Source organism: Lycium barbarum, chromosome 10, assembly GCF_019175385.1.
Source record: "Lycium barbarum isolate Lr01 chromosome 10, ASM1917538v2, whole genome shotgun sequence".
Lineage (NCBI taxonomy): Eukaryota > Viridiplantae > Streptophyta > Magnoliopsida > Solanales > Solanaceae > Lycium > Lycium barbarum.
In genome coordinates, this window is record NC_083346.1 from 31,642,273 (window position 1) to 31,668,956 (window position 26,684).

General features: G+C 36.5%; 1 pseudogene; it reads right to left on the minus strand.

Moving 5' to 3' along the window:
* Positions 1-9,128: 9,128 nt before the first annotated feature.
* Positions 9,129-17,642, minus strand: LOC132615411 (cysteine-rich receptor-like protein kinase 10; annotated as a pseudogene).
* Positions 17,643-26,684: the final 9,042 nt, after the last annotated feature.

Here is a 26,684-nt window from a genome sequence, read left to right on the forward strand (position 1 = left end):
ATATTCCGTATTTTTGCATATTCGGAAAATTCGAAATAATTTTTGACGTGTAAGAAATAAGGCCATATTTTATTTTTAATCAATATATATGTGTTATTCATGAAGTGTTGATGTGGAAATATGGAGGAAGGCCAAGGGAAAAATTGAAAATTTTGGAAATTAGTTTCGGAAATTACAAAATAGGATCCATAACTAATTGGGCTTGAAAAGGAGGCCCAAAAGTTTAAGGTGGCCGGCCATGGGTCTAAGGGCCCAAGGCCCGTGTGGGACAATTTAATTCAATTATATAGAAGATGAAAGGGGCCACAAATTGATCATTCACATTAGAAGTTTCAAGAAACAAAACAAAAGAAGAGAGAAAAAAAAAGAAAGAGGCCTTCGGCCATATAGAAAAAAAAAGAGAGAAAAAATTGGAGGGCTTCCATCTTTGATCCAAAAATTCTAGTTTTCTAGTATTCCTACTAAGTTCAAGACCCTCTTCAACGTGGTATAATTTTCGGGGCAAGAAAGTACTTTTTTTGGTAAGTGGAAAAAATTGAAAAAAGTAAGAATTCTATATTTTTTTTATGTTATGGAAGACTTATATATATATATGTTATAGTATGTGGAAATGAATGAAAAAGTATGAAATTGTGTGTTATGGGTATGTATATGTGTGGCCATGTATTGTTGTTGATGAAGAGGGATGGACAAATTTTATTTATTATGTTAATTGTGTTGTGGTGGCCTTGTGATGTAAATGGAAGAATAATAGTTCAAGTTGGCATGAAAATTGGTTGTTGAGTTGTTGTAGGAAATTATGTGATTTTATTATAGTTTTATGTAATTATGGGAATGGAGTTGTCAAGGTGCAAATGGTTGTTGTTGTTGATGAAATTGGAAGATAAAAACGTGTTGTGAATGTTCGTGTCGAAGATTGGAGGTTTCGGGTGAAGTATGGTTTTTGGTGGGATTGTTGAATATTTTGTAGAATTGTATGAAATGCTTTTGAATTGTATTAGAATGATCTTGAATTAGTAGTGAATATGTAAATGTCGATCTTGGCTTGAATGTACGAAGTTAAATTAAATAGCGATGAATTATGTTGAAAGGAAGGTTACTAATGTTAGAATGTGTTTTGAAATGGTTATTGATGTAATTGGTATGATTGTTGGTATTGTTGGTATGGTTGTTGATGAATTTGGCCGAGTTAAATTCTCAGGGAGGTTGAATTTACAGGGGAGATGCTGCCGAAATTTCTGTAGACAAGTACTAGTTAGAATTGAATTTCTAAGTACTTGTAGCTAATATTTGGTAATTGATAATATTATTGTAGATATTGGAGAGCCCGAGACTTGATTCGGGATTTGACTAGCGAGCGATTGAGGTATGTAAAGCTTATCTTTCCTTCTTTGGCATGATCCCCTTTGAAATGGACAAAAAGGTATATGTATGCTTATAAAGAAAATCCCATTCTTAGAGCCACTAGGTTGGCCAACATCTTCGACTTCCATAAGCCATTCTATATAGCTTGATACGCATGTATGATGTTTGAAGATTCTAGTCGTTATGTTTCCGAATGTTGTTCGAATGATAACCGAGATGACTAAAGTCTTTGATGAATGCTTCGATATGAAAATATGGTCTTAAAGTCCCCATTTGATTTGATCCATAATGTTATCCGCAAGTTTCCTAATATGAAAATGTGATCCATAATGATGTTTGCAAGTCTTCTAATATGAACGATACTCGAATTTTCAAGTATGACTTATGAAATATTGTCGGAAGGTTCCGTACTACGAAAGTTCGTAACTCTCTCATACTAATTCCGATTGACCCGAAACTGATTTCTGAGCCTTCGGATGTCGTGAATATATTTGTCCATCGAGTCTTGGAATTTATTTATTCAGTTACATGCATATAGTTTTAATACGTATCTATGACTTTTGAAGCTCTATTTGAGATATTTCCGAGTTGTCCACGATTTTTGTTCACATTCGATATGAGTACGCTCGACATAATGGAGCTTATTATATGAATGAATAACAAGATAAGCATAAAGAATTTTGTTCCTAAAGAGTTCTGTAAGTCTGGATATCCCTAACTTTCGTAAGTGATCTCGGGTTTGCTTTGAATGTCCGTAAAAGTTCTGTGATAAAAAAAAAATGTCCGTAACTTTCACATACTAACTCCGATTGGTTCAGAATGTGTTTATGATCTTCAAATGTATGCATCTGTCGAGTCTGGATATGTGTGCATATGGTTTCTCACTGCTCTGTTCGTGCAAGCCTCAGTATGCTATTCACTGCGCCCGGGCCAGGTTCTGTTATGTTATCGTGCATCTTCCTCTGCATTGTTCACCGCGTCCCTCTCCCTTGCGGCCGGGTTCTGTTATATGTATGTCTGTATATGGTGATATGGGGATGGCGGCCAGGATGGCACATGATGATTCTGTTCACCGCGTTCCGCAATAGAGGGCCGGGATTTGTTATTTGCATATACGGTACATGATTCTGACATGCATTGATTACTCTGTCCACCGCGTCCCTCACTAAAGGGCCGGGATCTGTTACATGCACATATATGGTATCCGATTTTGGCATCTGATGCTTCTGTCCACCGCGTCCCTTACCAGAGGGCCAGGATCTGTTATATGACTCTGTCCACCACGTCCTTTACCAGGAGGGCCGGGATCTGTTATATGTGTATATACGATACATGATTCTGATATGTTTGGTTTGTGTTCGGAAAGTAAGCATTTTGGCATTCTGTACTCCTTCTGACATACGATATCAGCATATATGATCTGTGTATCCTCTGTACTCCTTCTGACATACGATATCAGCATATATGATCTGTGTCTGGAAAGCAAATATTCTGACGCTCCGGATCCGTACTACTTCTGACATAAGCCCTCGGCATATACGATCCGCGAGTGGAAAACAATCATTTTGATATTCTGAGTCTGCACTTTTCTGACATATGATATCTGCATATATGATTTGTGACTGGGTAAAACAGCGCTTTGGTAATCTGGGTAATGTACTTATTTTTGCACCGTTGTTCCGGTTATGGTTCTGTTTTCTGTACTTCATGCTTTACATACTCAGTACATATTTCGTACTGACCCCCTTTCTTCGGGGGTTGCGTTTCATGCCCGCAGGTACAGACGCTTATTGTGGTGATCCGCCAGTTTAGGGTGCCCATTCTGCTACTTTGGAGTGCTCCTTTGATCCGGAGCCTACACTTTTGGTACAAATCGTCCTGTTGTATATATTTATGTGTACATGATTATTCAGGGGTACGGCGGGGCCCTGTCCCGTCATCTGATTTTGTTGTCTTTGTTAGAGGCCTGTAGACATGTATGTGGGTCATGGGTCGTTTCGTCCGATTATGTTAATATGGTTTATGTTTGGCATTTCCCTTCACTGCGATAACCTGATCGGTTTGTGGACTATATTATAAGTAACGATATAAGTGATATGTTGCCTAGTATGCACAAAGGTCCTTAATATGTTAAGCGCAAACATATTTTGGTTAGTAAGTATGTACGAGTGTCCATCTCGGGCACTAGTCGCGGCCTACGGGGTTGGGTCGTGACAAATTGAGTCATTCATGGAGAAAATGTAAAGTTGACAAGTTAGAGTTGACCACGGTCAACTTCAGGTTAGGATGACGCCGTGTCTATGTTTTGGAAGTTCTAACATGTTAATATGATGATTTTGAACTTGTCCACAAGTTTTGGTGAGGTTCCGAAGAGTTCCGGATGGGTTTGGGTTTTGTCGCGCTGGTATTCGATGTTTTCGTTGTTGGTCTGTGGATAAAAATGGCTCTAGATTGATCAAATGACCTTTTTTTAGTGAGGTTGAACCATTAGATCCGTATCGAAATTACGAAGCCATAGCCAAAAAGAATCGTCGCGTTTCGCCTCTGTATGAGGGAGTTATGACCATTTTAGTGCGGACTGTTCCAATAGGCTGCTGGCAGCGACCAAAGGGCCGCTATAGCGGTACAGCTACAGCGGTCTGGGGACCGCCGCAGCGGCCGACGGGGTCAGAAAGTCCTATTTTTATACCCCAACTCCGAACCATTAACCCCAAGACCCCAAAGTCGGTTTTCAAGAGAGAAAGAGGCAAAATTCATTCCATTCTTTGGTGAAAGCATCTTGGAGGGTAAGTCCCCATCTTTATTTGTTCCTTTTCCTTTCTTCTTTAAGTTCCATGATTATTCTAAGAGGTCCATCAATGGTGGGTGAAAATCCTAGAACCCTAGAATTAGTAAACCCTTAAATAATTGGTGGATTGTTGATTTTGTTATTGATTAATCACCTAGGAGTATAGATTATCACTTTCTAGGAAGAGAATTTGATTTCTTATGGTTGGAATTGCATGTTGAGACATAGGGTTCTAATAAAAATGGAAGCTTTGTCCTAAAATTTGTTTTAAGGGTAAAATTGATTAGAAACCCACGAATTGAAGGTTAATGATTGTAAAGATAGAAGTTATGATAAATTCACCATTAAAGGATGGTTTCACCAATTGAAAAGGGTAGAAGTAAGTGGGTCTTCTTCCCCAAATTGTTGTTCTTGTTTAAATACATAGTTTGTTGCTTACTTAGCATCATATTGTTAGACTGTGACCGTTCTAAGGCGCTTCGAAAATAGAAGACTCGTGTGGAGTAGTTCGTGGCTCCTGTTCTGCATTCCAGGTAGGTTATGACTTACTTTAGTTAGACTTTGATTAGCGAAACGTATGTATTGTGTAGAATTGATGGGAGAAAGCATGATTAGGTCTTCGGACATGGTGTTTGGGTTGAATACTTGCTAGGTTGGTATGACTTCTGGTTTTGTGGGCTCGTCGCCATTACTTTATGCACTGAAATATGAGGTGCAGTTGTATTCATACTGTGGTGACTCGGGATGGATTTCTATTAGGTTGATGGTTGTTGATGGTGGCTTGTTGCCCTATTATTGTGATTAGACTTATTACTTAAATTGGCGTGTTGTACTTAATTCTCTCTTATTGTGACATATATTATCAGAGAAAGGAAGGATAATGAGTTTAGGCTTGAATTGTGATATAAACTCATGACAGTACGTAGATGAAAACTTGATGTATGATTTACTGTTGATGATAATATATAGAAAAGTGGATCTTCTTGGTGATACCAGACATAGTTGTGAGGCGTACTTACTACATGTGGAAGTAAAGAGAGACATAGACTATTATGTTGGTTGAGACGGTTTGTATGATTCATTTCATGGCTGAGTTGATCCAAGTCTTGATATGACTTGTGGCTTGTGGCTTGTGGCTTGTGACTTGTACTATCACTGTTGCCTTATTGGGTTGCATTGATTTACTATGTTTATATCTATTTATGCATTCATACACTCATACATGATGGAAATGGTTTGGTAAGGATTCACGAAAGACTTGTGGCATGACGCCTTGTGTTTGACATTGATATTACTAATTGTTCATAGTCCATACATACTAATGAACTGAAATACATTGAGACATACATTGTGATGTGTAAATTAGTGAAGAAGTTAATATAACCTTCTTGTTGAACTTGTGATGCTATGCGAGTTGTGAGCTCGTTGTCCGAGATTCATTCCAAAAATGAGTGGTATATATGTATATCTATGAACAGACACATTTGACTGGGGGTGAGGATGTGACTTAGATTATAGACTCGAGGTCCGAGGTTAGTTCTGGAAACGAGTGGTGCATGATGTGGATCCGCATTCGAGGTTCTTTCCGGAGCGGAGGATTTATGACTCTGGTCCGAGGTTCTTTCTGGAACGAGGGGTACTTGATATTGCCCGCGTCCGAGGTTCTTTCGGGAGTGGAGGTTTGTGCTCGGGTCCGAGGAGTGTTCCGGAACGAGTGGTACATCGACACCATGGGTCCTCTGCAGGTCATGACTACTGAGCAAATGCAATCAGTTAACATGTATGGACAGTTCGAGTGATTGGCCAGCGCATTGCATACATTTTGCATTGCACATCATTACATTTTATTCTGCGTTATTATATGCTCGTTTGTTTCTGATTTTGGTATGGATGTTGAATGTCTATTGTGATATAATTATGACCATTCACTGAGTTAAATTATGGATTAGTGACTCTACCTAGGGACGGAACTAGGACTTGTGATTATCAGGTGAGACTATTGAGACTTGACAGATTTGTGGTTTAGAAGCTTTATCTTAGGCTGTGACTCTGTTATGGAATATTCTGTGACTTGGATTTGAGTATTAAGTGCCTATTTGTTTATCCTGTTGATTTTATACTTATATGCGTGAACTAATCTTAGTCGGCCTATGATACTTATCGGTACATAGTGTTTGTACTGATACTACCTTGTTGCACCCTTTTTGAGTGTAGATTGTGTTCCAGAGATTTCATCCAGGCTACATCTCTAGCTTGAAGCTAGTTTGCTTGATCAGATCCGAGGGTGAGCTTCTACCTATGCCATGCCATGCCACCTGAAGATCTCTTTTCCCAGTTGTCTACTTTTATTCTAGACATTATTTATTATTATATTTGAGATTGTCACGACCCGACTAGGGGTCATGACAGGTACCCGGAGCTGACTACCGAGCACCACTCGTTATGCTAATCATCATACCCAACCTGAACACATGTACTCTCCAAGGCAATACATAAATATGCATAAGCCCTCACGGCTGCAAAATTGATATACAAGAATATACACTGATGTATCCATGAGGCAACTATTACCCACGCATCCGTATCTACGAGCCTCTACTAGAGTACTGAGACATAAGGACAGGACAGGACCCCATCATACCCCGAATGTATACACAAAAGAATATGACCATAAGTAGCACCTCCAGAGTAGTGGAGAGCCTCTGTGAATCCGCTGATAAGCTCCTACGGGTCTGCATCGTCTCCCTGCGGGCATGAAAACAGCGTCCATAAAAGAAAGGATGTCAGTACGAACAATGTACTGAGTATGTAAGGCATGAACAATAATAACATATCGAAGAGATAAGGAAACATCAAGTGAGGAAACAACCGGTAACTGAATTAAGACAGAATAATGTATGCTAACTTACATCATAAACAATATCATATCAAGTGTGCATATATAAGCTGTCCGACCATATAGGTACGGTGTGATCATCATTAGCCCCGTGTCCAGGCCTCCCGTGTCCGGGGTAACCATCTCATGCCGCCTACTAGTGGCGTCTGCCCATGCCATCTAGACATGGTGTATATGCCGCCCGCCTTAGCAGTGTCTGCCCGGCCATATAGGCACGGTGTAAGCTCATCATCATGTACTTATCATAAAGCATGCATTAGAACTCAAGTACAAACTATAACTCTATCGGGGTGATGTAAGGTCGAGAACCCCCGATTCCATTATGGAATAGTCATGATCATCATGCCTCACCTTGAAGGAACTAGCATCATAAGGTGAGTCTAGCAACAACGAAAAACATCATGGAATCATTAGCTTCATAAGAAAATCATATCATAAGACTTGGAATCTCTAGACTTAGACTCATCATCATCATTGTCATATTCACAACGCATCTCTTATCTTTATTTCATGAGAAGCTCTTAATAATCATAGACTCATAGTTTCCGGAATATAAGAGAGTCATGGAAAGATAAAGGAAGTCATGTTGTTGGAATCATGCCTTAGAGAAGAAGGGACTAGCCTTACATACCTTTATGCCTTTCTAACTTGCCGACTAAACACTTCCTTCCAAGTTCATAATTCTACATTCAAGGGAATTCGTACTAAGATTAGATAATCGGAAACATACTTGAAGCTAAGCTAAAGCTAATGAAAATTGAGCAGCATCTCCTTTGTTTCTACAACTTTCTCCATATAATATAACAACTCCCAAACATCAATAACAACACTACAATACCTTAATCAATAAACTTTGTTAAGATAGTTATTATTCAATTATCAAAATTCCCTCTCAAAGTCATTCAAAACCATAGCCATAATACAACACCACATTCCTCCTCATATAATGCTTCTCCAATATTCTTAATACCATTTATAACAAGATTATACTCGTAACATGTCAAGAATCATAATTCATGTCAAACTACTACTCAAGATACCATTATTCCCATATTTGGACTTTTTTAAAAAAAAGTCCAGGTTTTTAATCAAAAATTCAATTTTCCAGATTCTTTTTTAAAAAAGTAGGTTTATTTAGTTTTCCAGATTTTAAAAAAGTCCAAATTTTTTGATAAAAACCAATAAATTAATTTTCCAGATTTAAAAAAAAAAAAAGTAACTGGTTTAGCACATTTTTTTTTAAAAAAAAAAATTCAATTTTCAAGATTTTAAAAGTTTCAGTTTTTTAATAAAAAATCCAGTCCAGATTTATTTTTAAAAAAATGGGTTTTCCACATTTGTTTTTTAGTTTTTTCTGATTTTAAAAATATATACTTTTTAATGGAGGAAGGTGATGATTTAGATGTTGGAATAGGGAAAAAAATAATTAAAGAAATGTAAAAAAAATTGATTTAAAAAAAAAACTGATGTGGAGCCTCCCACATGCCTAAAAGTGTTTGTGCACACTTGATGTGCCATGTGGCAATGCGGGGGTGAATTCAAACCCAGATAGCCAAGATCAGGGGTGTTTTTAAGTGTGGCAATAGTTCAGGGACTGAACTACGAAACCGTGCCAAGTTTAGGAATGTTTTTATCACTTCAGCCTTGAATTAACAAAAGAATAACTCTGTAACCATGAGCTTCAATGGCCTATGATAGTAGAACTAAGAAAAGTAGAAGAAAGAATTGAGATGAAGAGAATAGAAGAAGAAGAAGAAGAAGAAGAAGAAGAGAGGTAGACTGAGAGAAAAATAAGATTTTCCAAATGATTCTTCAATGCGTTCCTTTCACATTTTCCCTCTGTTTATAGCGATGAGAGGGGTGATGATGTGTCACCTCTGCTCACGTGACGTTTACTCAACCCACGTGCCTGTTAATCAATTCAAGTCATAACACCTCCTCCTATTTAGGCTCTCTTTTGATAGACATCATATTTTTCAAGTGAATCTTGTTGATACAGGTGTTGTACATATTTTGTATAAATACTCTGCCATACAAGCAAATTACATCATTGCATTATTTTCCATCTTCTGTTCACTTCTTTTTAAAAATAATGAAAGTTCAAAGAAACAACATAGAAGTAACAATATTCAGAAAAGGGCAATTTTATCTAAGTCTATTATCTAGGATATAACTCAGTTACTGACATTTCATTTTGTGATAAACAAATAGATTTACTTTTGGCTGGTCGATTAGATTCTGACATTAATCTTGAATTGTAATCTTGAATAGTAGGAGTATTTGGGCTAACATCATTGTGCATAGTATATGCAGGCCGTGAAGGCACTGAAAGACTCGGAGAGAGACTATTGAGCATGAGAACAACTGCAGTCATAGTTGGCCTATCAGCAACATCTTCTTGAACGCACAATAAAGCAATGTGAATGCATCTCATCATATCACCAACCAGTCCTAAGGATCCCCTTAGCATGGGGTCTATTAAATTTGAAATAGTTCCTTCACGCGAATTCCTCCAAGCCTATGACAGTTTAATTTACGAGTATTAACTTTTATACACTGGTAGTGGTAAAAAATAATATGAACCTGACACAACTAATTTGGAATTGAAAGGTATAGTTGGATTAATAGGCTTGGTTACTACTTTACATAGCTCGGAAGGTTTTTCACATATTCTCCATTCCTAAAACAAGTGTTTCTTTGGCCACCTAAAATTTCTAGAATTAATACTCCAAAGCTAAAAACATCTGATTTGGCTGAGAATTTTCCGTGCGTTGCATACTCTGGTGCCATATATCCACTGCAAAGCCAAAACAAGAATCACATAACATTCCGCAACTTAGATATGATTCAATTGTTAAAGTTTTTTTGTTCAACATATACATTTTGAACTTCTCATCGACTAGACATACGGTCAAAAGGCCAAAATTCAGTTTTGTAGTTCAATTTGTTAGTCCATGCAGTGAGATCAGCAAGACTTAGTAAGCTGACAAAATAGGCAACTGTTAAAACTCAGAACTACATGTAAGATCATTAATGAACTTAGACATTTTTGAGTGAACTTAGGAAGTAGTAAAATGATTTGCTGCAATTTATACTGCAAATTGGATAGTTATGGTCTTCTTTTGATGTCTGCTTTGTTTTTCGCCTTTCTTTTTAGTGAGAAATTGAGAATGTACCTCACTGCATTGTGAAGATAACTCTGAGCAAATAACAAGTTTTAATGAGTTAAGACCTATATCTTGTATTTTACTGCCGAGATATCATATCTAATTAACCTCTCTAAACAAGGACAATTCATATGCCGAAAACAAAAACAAAAACAAAAAAGAATCTTTTTTGTTCTAGACAAGAAAAAAAATTATTCTAGACAATCAAATTTTACCTATTCATTTCCAGAACTCACTTTTGGTAGCGACCAAATTGAGGACAAAACTCTAGGTATATATATGACTATTCATCTGGAATATTACTAATTTTCGAGAGAACCAAAGTTCTAGTTCAACAAAATTTAGGTAACCATTCAAGAAGAGATTACAATTACATGCAAAATGCATGTTGAAATACTAGTAACATCAAAGGAAAGATTTCATTTTGTCTCAAGGCAGCTTTTATTCTTGTTAAATGGTTTAAGAATCCTTCCTAGCGATATGAAAAACAAAAATCTATCTAATGAGAGTTGTAATACTTACTAGGTCCCAACAATTCTGCTAGTGCAGCCTTGAGTTTCATCCATTGTAGATGGCCATGCCATGCCAAAGTCTGAGATTTTAGGATTCATTTCTGCATCTAGTAGAACATTACTAGCTTTGAGATCACGATGAATGATGCGAAGTCTAGAATCCTCATGAAGGTAAATAATTCCCCTAGCAACGCCTCCTATGATTTTGGATCGCCTTTCCCAATCCAGATGTCTACGTTTTACCGGATCTGTGTTCCCATTGGACAAACGAAATGAATAATAAGCTCCATATTTTATAAAAAGTTTAACTGATAGAGTGATAGTGTAGAAGTTCAGGGCACTAAAAGATAAAAAGTTAAGCAATACATACCAAATAAAAAGTGGTCAAGGCTCGCATTGGGAACAAATTCATAGACAAGAAGTTTCTCTATTTCGTCTAGGCAAAATCCTAGTAGCCTAACCAAATTCCTGTGTTGAAGCCTGGCAACCAACAAAACCTCATTTTTGAATTCAAGATCACCTTGGCTTGAATCCACAGACAATCTTTTCACTGCTACTTCTTGTCCATTTGAAAGCTTACCCTGAAGCAGACAAGCACAAATTGAAAGACGGTTTAATTATATACACTGACATTATAAATAATTATACGCTATAAAAGTTAAACTCGTGAAAAAATAAGTAAACTTAATATAATCACCTTGTACACAGGACCAAATCCGCCTTGTCCCAACTTATTAGCAATTGAGAAGTTATTTGTTGCTGCCCTAATTGTAGAAAAATCATATTACCGGGATTCTGCAGTGCTAGTATCATCCACGCGTATATCTTCACCATCGTAGTAGTAATAACACAGAACAAATTAGTAAAACATGGCCTGATTAAAATTGAACTTTCCTTAATTATTGTAGGTTAATAAGCTATACTTACTCTCTCTTTTGTTCAGCAACTTCGTCTTTCGCCTCTTCATCAAAATGACAGGAATACAAACAATAAAAATAACGACTATGACAGTGGGCACAACAATAGTGATGACAGTTCTTGCGGTTTTATCATCCTTTCCTACAAATATTCTTCAAGTTAGTATCAGGTTAGCAAATGCTTTTTCATGTAAAAGCATGATCAAATGCATTGGTTTAGCAATACCTGAAGTTGTAGATCACAAAATACGATATGTGAAGATGTTAAAGTGTAAGGAGAAAATTATAGCTCTCGACTTAACTTACAAGCACAATTTTCCTTTTTTTAACACAAAAGATCTCATAGTTTCTGACCCTCAATAAAGACAAAAAGATAAGATCTCCTCTTCTTCACATCTGTTTTTAGACGAGACGTTCATACACTTCATTATGGTATCAGGGCAGAGGTCCTGAAATCGATTCTCACTACCACCCATTATATAAAAAAAATAAAAAATTCCATGTGCTTGACCCATGAAAAAAAACCCAGGCCTGCGTGTGAGGAGTCCTGTTGAGAATATAATTGAATAATAGAAGTGTTGGAAATTAGATTCGGGTCACCCATGTGGGTCAACATATATATATATATATATATATATATATATATATATAGTATATATTATTATTTGCAGAAATAAATGAAGAGACATATGTGTTGGGTTATTCCCAACCAAGAGAAAGGACAGTCTTCTGCCCAACACTTAAAAACTCTCTTCTCCTTCTTCTGGTGAAGAATTTCCAAGCTGATAATTCTTTGAGAAGAATGCAGTGATCTTCTATAAAGTATTGGAGCAATCTCCGTAATTAAGGTACGACTTCAGACTGTAAAATTTTATGGTGTAGTTCGTCTTTATATGTGATTATGCCGTCCACTAGTGAAACAAATTAGATGAATCTTGGAGGAACTATGTGTTCTTGTGGATTTTTGTATTTCCTTCAAAAAGTGTGCTCTCTAAGATGGTCACACACTTCAACATTTACTATTCTTATTTTCTACAATTCTTTTCAATTGTGCAAACTGCTGTAAATCTTACGGAAAATACTTGATCACGAACCTTGTCGGAAAATACTTGATCACGAATCTTGTCGGAAAATACTTGATCATGAACCCTTGTAGAGAAACTCTTTATAGCTTGAGGCATGTCAATTAAGACACTATCCTTAAGGATATTTCACCCGATATAGGTGTATCTCCCAGGATTCAACAAGCTCTTCTAGTACAAAAGTAGGAGTCAGAATCTAACAAAGATTTATTTTAATATAAAACCCAACACAATGGTATAGAAGAAATTTGTATTGATATATTTCTCTAATCACAAAAGAGGAAGACTTGTCTTGATTTATAGTTGAGAAGACCATCCAATGAGTTGATGGAATCATCCCACGTTCACTGGAAATTGACGGGAGATGAATAGCCATAAAGAGTGAGGTTTAATTACTAATGAAGACCAAATTAAAGGGTCTGTAAAGCACGTTTAGAATTAGAATAAGGAGGACCAAGAATTAATGTTTAGTAACTGATAACATTATCACGTAATGAAAGCTTATTCTAGGAATTCAATGGTCAGATACCAATTGACCAAAAGCCAACTTTAGGAAATAAGAATTCTTTTGAGATATTAGAATCATTTTCTCAACACAAAGTTAAACTAGAAATAGCAATTTGAATGGAAGTATATACATATATTAATCAGGCAAAATATTGTATAACGACCTAATTACAAGCAACACAATGTTATAGGACTGAAATTATGGTCAACATTTCAGTTCGTCGCGTTAACTAATAGACATGCATTTTATTATACTAGTTTTCGAACCATGCTAAATAGTATAAATATTTTATAAATATATTATGTGTGATCAGTTGTATAAACGTTGAAGGGGATAAATGCAAGCTCAAATGGTGATCCTATTTGATTAATATTTATTGTCATTACAAAGCATAATCATAACGAAAATGTTCTAACGACTTCTATTATGCGATTCTTATAACATAAGTATTCAACTTGACAATGATTCCATTGTTTTTTAAAATTATATGTCAACAATACATAATCCGATTAAAAGTGAATTTGAGGCTATGATTGCAAATGTTTCATGTCGTAAAGTTTTGCCTTCTTTTTTAAAATCGGTAGTCTAACTTTAAACACTATTTTTCATCAGCAAGTACCAAGATAAACAATTAACAAAAGAGCATTTACGAGGAAATTTCATACGGAGCAGGAGCAAAACAGAGCCCCCATAACATAATAGCTACAGGTATAATATATCATCTGTGCTAGCTTCAGTGTAAGTGAAGATATTTTATCCAGTACACAATAGTATAAGAGGAGAAATCATAAAAATCAAAAAAGCTAACCTGTGATTTGTCGCCGACTGAGTGATTAAACAGTTTAATTTGCATTTTATAGTGTGATTGTAGAATGTCAAAAGACTGCAAAAATTTTCCTATTACCATTGAGGACAGAAAGAAACAAACTGATGTTTGCTTATAAATACAGAATTATGAAGGTTTATAGCTAAAAATCAGTTACTTTTCTTTTTCAAGGATAAAACGTGTAACTCAAAACGGTTATTAACAAATTCATAGCTGATTATTACTACATGGAAGATGTAAGGGAAAAAACTGAAATGTAAATTAAAGACAGACTAATATATGACTATTAGTACGTGGAAGATGGGAGGGAAAATTTGAAATGTAAATTAAAGTTCAAAAGTAATTTTTGTTAACTATTAAGGATAGTTGGACTTCTAATTCAACCATTATTATGTAATTAAAATAGTACTATTTAATTAGATAGTTAATTAGTGCGGGGTCAAAATCGTAGTCCAACTTTGAAGGTATGAACTTTCCACTTTTAGTATAATATGATGAAAAGGATTTCTTTGTGGAAAAGGACTATCATATCTATCATTTTTCATGAAGGAGAAGTTTTAGACTTCTATAAGTACAAGATTTTTTCTTCTCATACAAAACACAATAGCATCCACAATATAGTCATTAAAGAGTCTTTGTTTAGGGGAGATTATTCTCTCAATAGGTTCTATGCCTTTTTTATATTAGTTTTTCAAATATATAGGTCACTTGACCAAATCATATTATAAAATTATGTCTTTTAGTATATTTTGTGTTGTCTATTTATCGTCGTTCAATGTTTACAATGATTAGCTTCCGCATGACACCCTGATTATTTTAATCCAACAAGTAGTATCAGAGCCAATGGTTCACCCAGTGGTTCAACGAGGTTGAAGGCAGGTTATAGATGAGTTCAAATCAAAAGCAACGAATTTGGCGATAATGAAGATTTTGTCCGAAGTACTACATATAGAGATGAATTTTTTAGTCATGATATTTCAACATTCCTGCTGTTGCATCTTTAAAAATAAAATATAAAAATATTTTAAAACCATTTTTAACACATAATATTTGTAACGTTATTTTTAACTATGACAAGCAGCAGTGATAAAGATTATATGAAGATGGAGAATCAAGATTATTTTGCAAGAAAATCCAGACCAAGGGGAGATTTGTTAGGATTTGCCCTAAATTGTGTTATACTTCAAAAATAATTTCTTGGTAGAAAATGTTCTTTTTGTGGAAAAGGACTCTACCATATCTATCTTTTTCGTGGAGAAAAAATTTTAGTAAAAAATTTTGGTCTTTTATAAATAGAAGATTTGTTCTTCTCATATACAACACAATAACATCCACAATGTTGTCATTAAAGAGTCTTTGTTTAGGGAGAGATTATTCTCTCAATCGGTTTTATGCCTTTGTATATTAGTCTTTCCAATATGTTGGTCAGTTGACCAAACCATACTATAATATTATGCCTTTTTAGTATTTTTTTTTTTTTTGTTGTCTAATTTATCGCAGTTCAAGGTTTGCAAGTATTAACTTTCGCATGACGTTCGGATTATTTCGATCCCAACATTACCTAGATGAAATTTTGTACTACAAGTGGCTGCTCATAGAAGGCAGACTATCAGAGACAGATTGTGCAAATGGGGTATGATACTGATCAAATATGCCCCTTCAGTGAGCAGGAAGAAGAGAGCATATAACACTTATTTTTTGCTTGTGATTGTGACTTATCTGCTCAGATTTGGAGGAAGTTACTTCAATGGCTTAACGTTGCAAGAATACCTATGAGTTGGGATGATGAATTACGTTGGGCTGAACAAATGGCAAAGGGGAAGTCTTCAAAAGCAGAAGTGTATAGGATGATGTTTGCTGCTGCTGTCTACCACATTTGGAGGGAAAGAAATTTAAGAATTTTCCAACACCAGAGGCAGCAACCTGGATATCTCTTCAAACTCATCACTCAGGCGATCCACTTCAAAGCAGGAGGTAGATTTCATATTGCAAAATGGCTTGAAAATTACAACTTTTATCCTAGTTAGGCCAATTGTTTCTTATGTCCTTTTGGTCTCTTTGCTTTTGAGCTGTACTGAATACTGGGACTTTATCCAGTAGCAAGTTCTTATTTTGTAAGTACTTAACAGTCCACTTTTGGTAATAAAATAAGTTAGTTACCAAGAAAAAGAAATTTTTCGCTCTCAAGTCACAGAATAATCTGGATCTAGCTTTGCAATTAAGACTGCTGAGCCCAACAGAAGAGGCTCGACTTGAACAGCGCGTCCCCTGAAGATAATGAAATGGCTAACAATATAATCCCATAAAGATTTCAAATACCTGGTGGTGGTAGTGGCAATGAGGTTGGTGGCGGCAATGACCATAAGGGTGGCAGAGTTTCATTCAATGACGATTCGTTGAAGAAAGAGTAAGGTTCACAGCTAGTCATTATATAGGCAGCGGTCAAACAATGGACGCAACCTTCAGCTGATAAATCGGCAGTGCACTGTACAAGTGCATGTACTGTCTGAAAATCAAGGCCAGTGGTAACACTAGCGGCAAACTTGCGCTTCCCACCCATTGAAGCTTGAGTTCGTAAACTTGTCAATACGGGCGTCAGATATTGGTCATAAAACAACTGAGGATCCGAGAAATCTTTCTCGACCTCAAAAATTCTTAGTGGTTCAGTCGACACGATGCCTATGACGGACTCGTTTGAATATCTTAGCATACAACGATCATAATAACCAAAGGCCGATTTCTTGTAAGGACATACCTCTACAATCAAGCGAGCAGCATTATTTATACAATCACGGCATGTTCGTAATTCGACATCTCCTCTACATTGCGCGATGAGACTAACCTTATCGGGGTCTTGGCCTATGGTAGTATTATAGAACCCATCACTATCTATGTTACGTGACAGAGAAGAGAGGACTGTGTGAAGGTTTGTGTCATATGCACCATTTGGGGGATACTCTGTCTCATTACCTTCACATGGCGATTGAAAAGTGAAAGCAGGATCTGCTATATTGAGGTAGAAAAGGTAGTAAAATTGGAGTATTAAAATGATCAGCCATTTCAAGTAATCCATAGCTGTCTTCATAATCCACGCAAAGCTTAATTAACGTGTCAGAGACGGTATAAGTAGAATGGCTGTGCTCATTTTTGTTAGGAAGATTGAATACAATTTTTTCAGTTTTTGAAGTGTGCACAACCTTTTGTTGTTGGAAGACAGACTCTGTTTATGAAGTCAAGTGGAAAATCCAAAATATGAAAGGCAGAAATTAAAAGCATTCAAAAGGATGGGAGTAGTGGATAGTCAAGGAAAGTGTGGTCTCTAGAGTCTAGGCTTACAAACTTTCAATAAGTTAAGATAACGCGTTTTTGTGGAGGTTTCTTCCCCTCAGTTCCACCCAAAATGGAGTCCGAACCAAAATGACTCAATAAAAATCCAAGTAAACCAAAATACCAAAAAAAAAAAAAAAAAATTGGCACAAAAGTACCTTTAGCGCAGTAAAATACTGCGCTAAATCAAACTTTCTCTCACCTATAGCGCAGTAAAATACTGCGCTATAGGACTCCCTATTTTCCCAAAACAGCCTCTTATTACATTTTCACACTTTTTTACGTAGTTTAGCCGTATATTAATCATGCTTTTGAGACTCCAGAACTTCAATATTTTATATAGAATCCTAACTATATTTGTACGATTAATAAGGTAGGCTCAATGCATCAAGGATACGCAAAAGTTTGGATTGTCATTTTAGTGGTTGAAAAGTGCTCGAAGTCCTTTTTTGTTTGAAGACTTGTAGTCACTAGCTTTACGTTATTTATGTTTTAGGGTTTCGTGTTATTTTTAAATTAATGCTTAACTCTATTTCAAATGTGTCACGTTTTTTTTTTATTATCAATTTAGGATGTGACACTACAAACAATAATAAAGGCTAAGATAATATTCATAAATATAAATAGAGACACTTTAAATATATAATTTATATATTTACTTAAACTGTACAAGATTATCGCATGTACTAGTGGGTCCCACATGTAGTATGCCGGAGACTGTCTCTAGGCCTAAGGCTCATACCATCCCCACCGCCCTCGTCATCGTCTCCATCACCCTTTTTTCTCTTAATAACTGGGCACTCCAGGTCATGATCATCTCCTCTTCCCCTGAACCTTGTGCCCTTGACTAGAATGTGCTTCTTCTTAGGATCTAGTCCCGCTGGCACGCTCAGAACCTCAGGCTGAGCTGGGCTGGAAACGCGACCTCTTCCTCGTCAGGAGTCGCCACCGCAGGCGTCGAAGGATGAACCTGAAAAATATATAATAATTAGTACCATTTCTTATTTATTCAATTGAATACATTACCGTTTGTTGAATAATCAAAACTGTGTATCGACAGGCACCTGAGTATGCTCCTGAGGTGGGTCTGTAGGGGTCTGAGATGGGGCTGGTGTGGAATATGATGTAGTCTCATGGAGGAGATGCTGTTTGGAGTCCAAATAAAGGTTATAAAAATTAAATAAATATTTACCTTATATTGAATAAAATTGATTTTAAGTAAAAATCTTACCTATGCCTCGATAGTCTCATGAGAAGACACATCTGCCTCGGCAGGCTGATGAGAAGGCTCCTGAATGGGTCGCTCCTGTGGACCCACTGGCGCCGAATCCTAAAATATTAAAAAAACGAAATAATAAGTAACATACATATTTAAAATAAGTACTTTAAATAATCAAATATGTATTTTACATATTCAGCTTATATTGAATAAAACTAATTTTAATAAAAAGCTTACCTGTGGCTCGATAGTAACATGGGAAGACACCGCTGGCTCGGCAGACCCTTTAGAAAACGCCTAAGTGGGTGGCTCTAGTGGACCCGCTAGCGCGAATCCTAAAATATAAAATATTACTAAATAATGAGTAACATATATATTTAAAATAAGTAATTTAAATGAACAAATAAGTATTTTAAATACTAAATCAACACTCATCGAAGTCAAGAATCCTAGCTCCCTCTAAATTCCTCACAGGCCGCTTATCAGCTAATGAAGCGCGTAACGCCTCCCAATCGACGTTATCACGCTCCTCCATGTATGCATTCTAGCTCGGCTGTGATGAAGACCCAGGTATCTCAGTAAGTAGGAGCGCCGGCGTAAATGTAAGTGAGCTACCACCGGCCTGGAACGGATGCGGATGGACTAGAACGGGAACGTCCTCTGGAATGAGATCGACCTCATCTGCCTCATCTACCAGATGGTGTCTTCCACCACCAGGTCCTCTAGCAGTAGCACCGCGTCCTCTACGCGCACCGTGTCCTCCGGTAGCACGGCGTCCTCTGGCAGCACGGCCTCCTCCTCTGGCAGCATCAGGTCCTCCTCCTAGCGCTAGCTGATACTCAGCCTTTGGAACAGGCTCCCGCATGCGCCTAATCTCTCCTGCCTGCTGGATACCATCCTCAGATATCTGAACCACCTCCGTCGTAAGCCCCGCAAGCCCGGGGTAAGGCATATGCTCTAACCTCAACATGCGTAATCGTTGTACGGCCACCAGCTGCATTTGTGTTCAATAGTAAAAAAAAGTTATTTTTTAAAACGTAACAATTAATGCAATTAAATAAATCTAAATACGATAGACTTACCAATGCCTCGTACTGCTCCGCTAGTGATGAGTATCCTACATCCCTTACGGGACGCAAAGCTGGGTTACTAATCAATCGACGTGTGATCTGATGATACCAGCGCATGTAATCCTCAATTGGAGTCAAATGGCTGACCACAGCTAAAGTGCCCAACCTGTTCTCCCAACGATAGAGCTGGACAGCCATGAAAGCCAGAAATTCATCATCAACGGCAGCCCGATCGTCCCACTGGTAGTGTCGGAGCTCATGACGAACGTCAGGGGGTATACTCTGTGTATGCCCAAACTGTCCAGATGCTTCAAGAAGGCCAGGTATCGTAAGCTGACATAGGCCCGATGAGTTCGGGAACAAGATGCCCCCGAATATAATAAACAGGTACAAACGGGCATGAAGATCAACAACGTCCTACTGGGTGCCGTCCACAACGGGATCCAGACCCTCCAAATAAGTGCAGAGTGCGCTAATCTGAACCCGACTCTGTCCCGAGATCTGGGCCGCGACATCAGACACGAAGTGGGTGAGCCTAGTCAACTCCGTCACCCATGTCCTACCAGGAGGAGGCTCGTATCGAGTGTATAATGGCTCTCCATCTACCTGCAATCCAAAGAGGACCTCCACATCCTGAAGTGTAATCGTGGCCTCACCGGTGCGAAGATGGAAAGTATATGTCTCCGGCCTCCACCGCTCAACCATGGCCGTAATAAGCGCCCAATCATGTTGTACCCGACCAACGGACACGCAGCGATAGATGCCGCCCCAAAACAATATCTCTAAGACTCGAGGGTGTGGTGGGCGCTCGCGTAAAAGAGTCCACGCTCTCTGCAGCCTACGGGGACGGAGCCTAGTCGATATCCCTATAGTACTAGCCCATAATAAGTCTGACCTATGATTGCCTTGCAAAGACAATACTGATCTATCATCGGGCCCCGGGTGAACAGCGGGCCCCGGGTGATCATCAGGTCCCGGGTGATCATCGGGCTCCGGTGGAACATTCGGATCAATGAAAGAATCTGGTCTGTACAAACTATATTAGTCATTATTCTTGAAATGAAACAGAAATTATATTAACTAATTAATAATTTTAACTTGGAAAAAAATATCTACTTGTTATCTTGAATACAATATTTATTTTGAATGTATAAATCTTTATTTGATAGTCTTTTCCAAAAATTATTTTCACTCTCCAACCAAATATTGAATTATGTGATGGCAAAGACTTTTAAGTTAATTAGTTTGAGAATCGAAATTCAGCAGTAATATTTGTTTAGAACTCTATTTTGAATATGTGATATATTTTTAACTGACCAAATAGCCAACACAAATATGATAAAATTAGACTAAAAGAGTATATTTATCGACCACATCTTTTTTTGGTCCTATACATTTTATCGTTAACGTATGTATTTATGAAATTCATAATAATTTATTTCCATGAACATAAATATTAAAAGAAGAACTTTAACTATTCTTTTTTAGATAATCTTTTTTTATTTAACATATATATTCATGCTTTTAAAATAATATAGATTTAACAATTCATAATCATTTACAAATTGTTTGGATGGTTGTTACCTATTGTATTATATTGTATTATTAGTTTAACTACAATGTTTGCTTTGATTGTTACTTTAATTTTATTGTATCATATCGTTAAATCCATCGTTACGTAACGATAAAATGTCCTATTTGATGTAACAACTGATTTGGTCCTATACAGTACAACACAATACGATACATTATGAAACAATTCATAACAATCATCCAAACAAAGTGTTAACAAAATAATAATTCATTAACAATCAACTTCTTTCAATTCATAATCAATATTTAACAAATAACAACTAATTAATTCATAATAAATATTTAACAAATAATCAATTAACAAAATAATAATGCATTAACAATTAACAATTCATAAATAATTAACAATTCACAAACAATTAACAAATTAACAACTCATAAACATAGAACAACTTAACAATTCAGAAACATTTAACTAACTAACAATTCATACGCATTTAACAATTAATGAATTAGCCAAGAAAAAAAAAAAGGGAACAGTGGCAATAGCCACTGCCCAGCGCGATGAAAGCAAAAAAAGAAAAAAAAAATGATTTTTTTTTTTTGGAAATTAACGACGATTAAATGTAAAACATGCGTACAATATAATGTATATAACAAAAGTTCATAGTAGAAAACCTTAATCGAAGGTTTTTGTAGAGTTGTGTTAATTGAGTTGTACACCACTTTTTTTCACAATTCGAGCTTAGAATCTTGCTCATTGACTTGAATATACCAAGAATCTAAACTTTCCGGACGAAAATTAATAGAAAACGACGTATTTTTATGTGGGGACCACATTGAAATCGCCTCCAATGGCGTTTTTGAAATTTTTTAACGCCACCGGAGGGACTAGTGGTGGAGCCGAAGGGGTTTTATGGTGGAGGCCTATAGCGCAGTATTTTACTGCGCTATAGGTGAGAGAATGTATTGCGCTAAAGTACTTAACGCCTCCGTCACGATTAAGTGCTTTAACATAGTATTTTACTGCGCTAAGATACTTTTGTGCCTTTTTTTTTTTTTTGATATTTTGATTCACTTGAATTTTTATTGAGTTATTTTTGTTCAAGACTCCCCAAAATATAGGACCTTCATCAATGTTCTACACATATGGGGCCCTTAAACTTGTAACAATATTTCACTTTTAACATATTAGTTACTCTTTGTTCCGAACACCTAAATAATAAAATAGCTGTACCTATTTGACACTTTTTATTAATGTGGCATAGTACGTGTAATGCACCTAACTCAGGCGCGTGAATGACTGCTCCAATATGTTTTTCTTGTCTTTTTCAGATAATTTTCCATTCTTCTTCCTTCTCATTTATTTTTATTTTTAATTTATTTTTTCTTTCTTTTCAAATTAATTGCCCATTCTTTCTTTTTTCACTCGACATTGAGTGCTATGGCTGGAAATATGGAGACTCTCACCGAAAAAATTTTCTGGTGATCTTTACACAACCTTCTCCTTCTAAAGTCCGCCACCACCATCATCTTCTTCCCTTCGCAGATTTGGCATCACCACCTCTCATTTTTCTTCTCAAACGGCTAAGATTAAAATATTGAAATTGAAGAATTCAAACACATTGATCACAATATACTCTGTGGTTGGACATATAAGAACATCGAATTGAATATTGTCCTTAGAAAAAAGAATATCTTGTCTCATGGTAACTAGATACTTTAATTATTCAGCAATTCAATTGATTACCTCAATTTAAGGGATAGAAGTTTAACCACAAATTGCTTTAGTATAAGATTAAGAAGAACTCTTGAAACAAAGGACGATATACCTTATACAATTGTGTAGCTGGTTCTGGGAATCTGGAGAACGACAGTGAGCTTTTTCGTGGAGAGGAAGAGTTGGTAGGCGTGCGAAGATAGCAGCGTGTGGAGGGGTGGAAGTGGGGTTTAGAAAATAGGTTTCTTTTTTCTAAAATGTTTTTTTTTCAAATTAGTTAAATAGATTTTAAACAATTGTTTTAACTCAGAATTATTTTTAAATGTATTTTGGACTCCAATGCCACATGTCTTAATTTAATTCATCATTTTGCCATGTCATCCGCATGTGTTATTACACACACTTTATTGTTGAGGTTTATTGTCAATAAAGTGTCAAATAGGTACATTTTTTATGTGATTTAGGTGCTCAATAGGAATAATGTATATTTAAAGTGTTATAGTGAAATATTTGGATAAGTTAAAGGGGCAGTATATGTATTCAGCCTTTTTTTTTTTCCAGTTGTTTCAACCTTTTTATTGAAACATTCAAAATTAACATGTCAACATCTGGCAAACATGCTAATGCAACAACATGTTGCTAGTTTTGTTTGTTCCCTCCCTATTTTGATGCCTTTAATGGATCTTCGACATCTGAGGTACCAACTCAATGTATGAATTCGTTTGGTGAGAAGCACGATGACTCTGTGTTAAAAGTCATCATCAACTTAATCTCCAAGACGATGGATAATCAATCTAGAATATTCAAGTAATTCTAGAGAGTTGAAAAAAGAACTCTATAATGAAAGTTCTAGAATGGAGTCTAGAAAGATTCTAGAAAGGATAACTCTAGAAATAGAATTTTTGATCTAATTGGTGTCCTTTGAGGGACAAATTCAACAAATGGATTTGTCAGAAATTTCGTAACCTAAATGGTGAAAACGCATGCCTGGTAAAGCACCTTCAGCGTGCAACTTTCATATCTAAAAATAAACGGACCGTTAAATATATTTTACTGAAGGTGCTCTACTATCCGTGAGCCTTCAGTGAATATTTTAAATTTTGGAAAAAGACTTATCCCTGGTAAAGCACCTTCAGTGTATATTTCAAAATTTAGAGAACCTGAAAAAAGTACATTTTTCCGACTGCGATGTGATGATTGAGGCAGCCTTTTCAAACCCTAAAGGCTCATATATGCTAAGACACCTTCTCCATAAATGATCTCTTATCTGCCTTTAGCATTATTTTCCAGCAGATCAAGATTCATCATATATATAACAGTGAAAATAGCCATCTAACAAAAATAACAAGCCTTAACTCATTTAGATTAGTTTTCATTTTAATATTTAAGTTTCTAACTAACCAATCGTACACAACATTTAATGGAAGTTTAACAACTGCACGAGCACCACATCTATATCTAACCGTGTCAGATTCATATATTATATTGCCGCCCCAATAAAGTGTTTATTTGACATTTTAAAAATATTATAAATAACTTCATTGGAATTGACAATCGTAACTCCAATGGTAAACTTAAGAAATTGGATAAGCAGCAAATCACTATACCTAATCAACAAATGAAATGCCAAAAGTGATCGTCCTAGTTTGGCTTACCCAAAAACATAACATAAGAATAACAAGATGTTCTCTCTGCCCCTCCCGTTTACTCTAACTTTTTCTCCTTTATGCATGTTTACATTTTGTTTTTAACCTCGTAGTAGTGTCGCAAAACCACCGGGGGAAAGATAAGCAAGAACAATGAAAAATGGAGGGGAATTATACAAGAAAAGAGATAAAAGAGATTATGATGTTGAAACTGATTTTATGCTGAAGGCAGATAACAGATTTCACATTTACTCTTTGTTTTTATTGTGTTGTTTACAAGCTGAAAAATAATGTTGAAGGCACATAAGAGCTCATTTATGGAGGAAGGTGTCTTAACATGTATGAGCCTTTAGTGTTTGGATTCTTTGGAAAGGGTGCCTTAATCATCACATCACAGCAGGAAAATGTAGTTTTTTAGATTCTCAGAATTTTAAGATATGCGCTGAAGGTGCTTTACGAGGGATGAGCCTTTCTAAAAAATTTAAAATATTCACTGAAGGCTCATGAACAGTAGAGCACCTTCAGCTTAAATATATTTAATGGGACGTTTATTTTTAGACCTGAAAGTGGCTCACTGAAGGTGCTCTACCTGGCATGCGTTTTCACCATTTTGGTTATGAAATTTCTGACAAACCCATTTGCTGAATTTGTCCCTCAAAGGACACCATTACGGTGAAATATTCCTTGAAATAAATAGAAGTGTGATTGTATAAAAATGTAGTTAGGAATATGCTAGAAAGGAGTAGTAAATATCCTTTACTATATCATTCCGTCTCCACTTATAAATAAAGGTGGCCATTTGAGTTTCTAAGTAAGAGTTTAGGTTGAGCTCAAGAAGTGAGAGCAAGTAAGGTATGCTCACACAAGTAAGAAGTGAGTCATCAAAGTGAGAAGTGTGAGAGCAAGTGTAAAATAATAAAGATAAATAAGAGAGTTGCTACAGTGTGAGTGTTAAAGAAAAAAATTGAGTGTAAGAATTGTAAGACCGAAACTGGTTCTTAATTTGAAATAATAGAATTCAAGTTGTGAGTAACTAATTGTGCCTGACGACAGACAACAAGTGGTATCAAAGCCTGGTGGATCAAGAAAGGTAGCAACTCAAGGGAGATCCGACAGGCTGTCGGAGGCTACAAGTCAGGAGGCACTAACCAATGGCGGATTTTGCGAACACTCTCAATAGCGTTGAGAAGCTGAACGCAAGCAACTGCGGATCGTGGAGCACGAGAATGCAATAATATTTTCCAAGCCAGGAATTTTGGGATTGTTGGGGCTCCGACGCTACACCTCCAACTGATGCCGAAGTAGCGAAAATGTGGAAGGTTAAAGCTGAAAAATCCATGTATCTCACTGTAGCAATCGAAGATGAGTTCCTGCAATGGATTAAAAATGCCAAGACACCCAAAGAAGCTTGGGACACGCAGGCGATGATTTTTACGATAAAGAATGATGAGAGATTAAAAAGGCTTGAAAATGAGATTTTATCGATCTCGCACCGAATATGACTATCAGGCACTTCTCAAAGGTAAAATCTTTATGTGATGAAATATCAAAACTAGATCCCGATAATGCTATCACAAAGAAAAGGATGAGGAGAATCATTGTTCATGGCTAAGGCCGGAGTATAAAGATATAATTGCAGCCACACGAGGGTGGGCCACAGAACCAAATTTATCTGAGTTGGAAAATATATTGGCAAATGAAAAAGTCCTCGAGAATCCATTATCAAGTCTTTTTATAAAAGATTAAGATAAGGCCCTCTTCAGCCAAAGGCAAGGATACCAAAAAAGGGATGACGAGAGAAGCTCACGTCTAGGGGAAGACCAGAAGAATGAGCATCAAAGAAGCCAACGAGCCAACAAGTAGGCAAACATAGGTTTCAACAACTGGTAAAGAGACAAGTGCTACAATTGCGGAAAGAACGGACACTATGCCAGAGATTGCTAGTACAAGAAAGCCGAAAGTAACATAGCTACTTCGCCAAAGACAAGCAAGATGAAGAAGAATCTTGGGATTCGACACCTCTTATGTAGTTGAAGAAAGAAACCAACAGAAAGAGCTTGTCACCTCTCACTCTGACGAAGAAAAAGAGTTTTCACTTGCAAAATTAA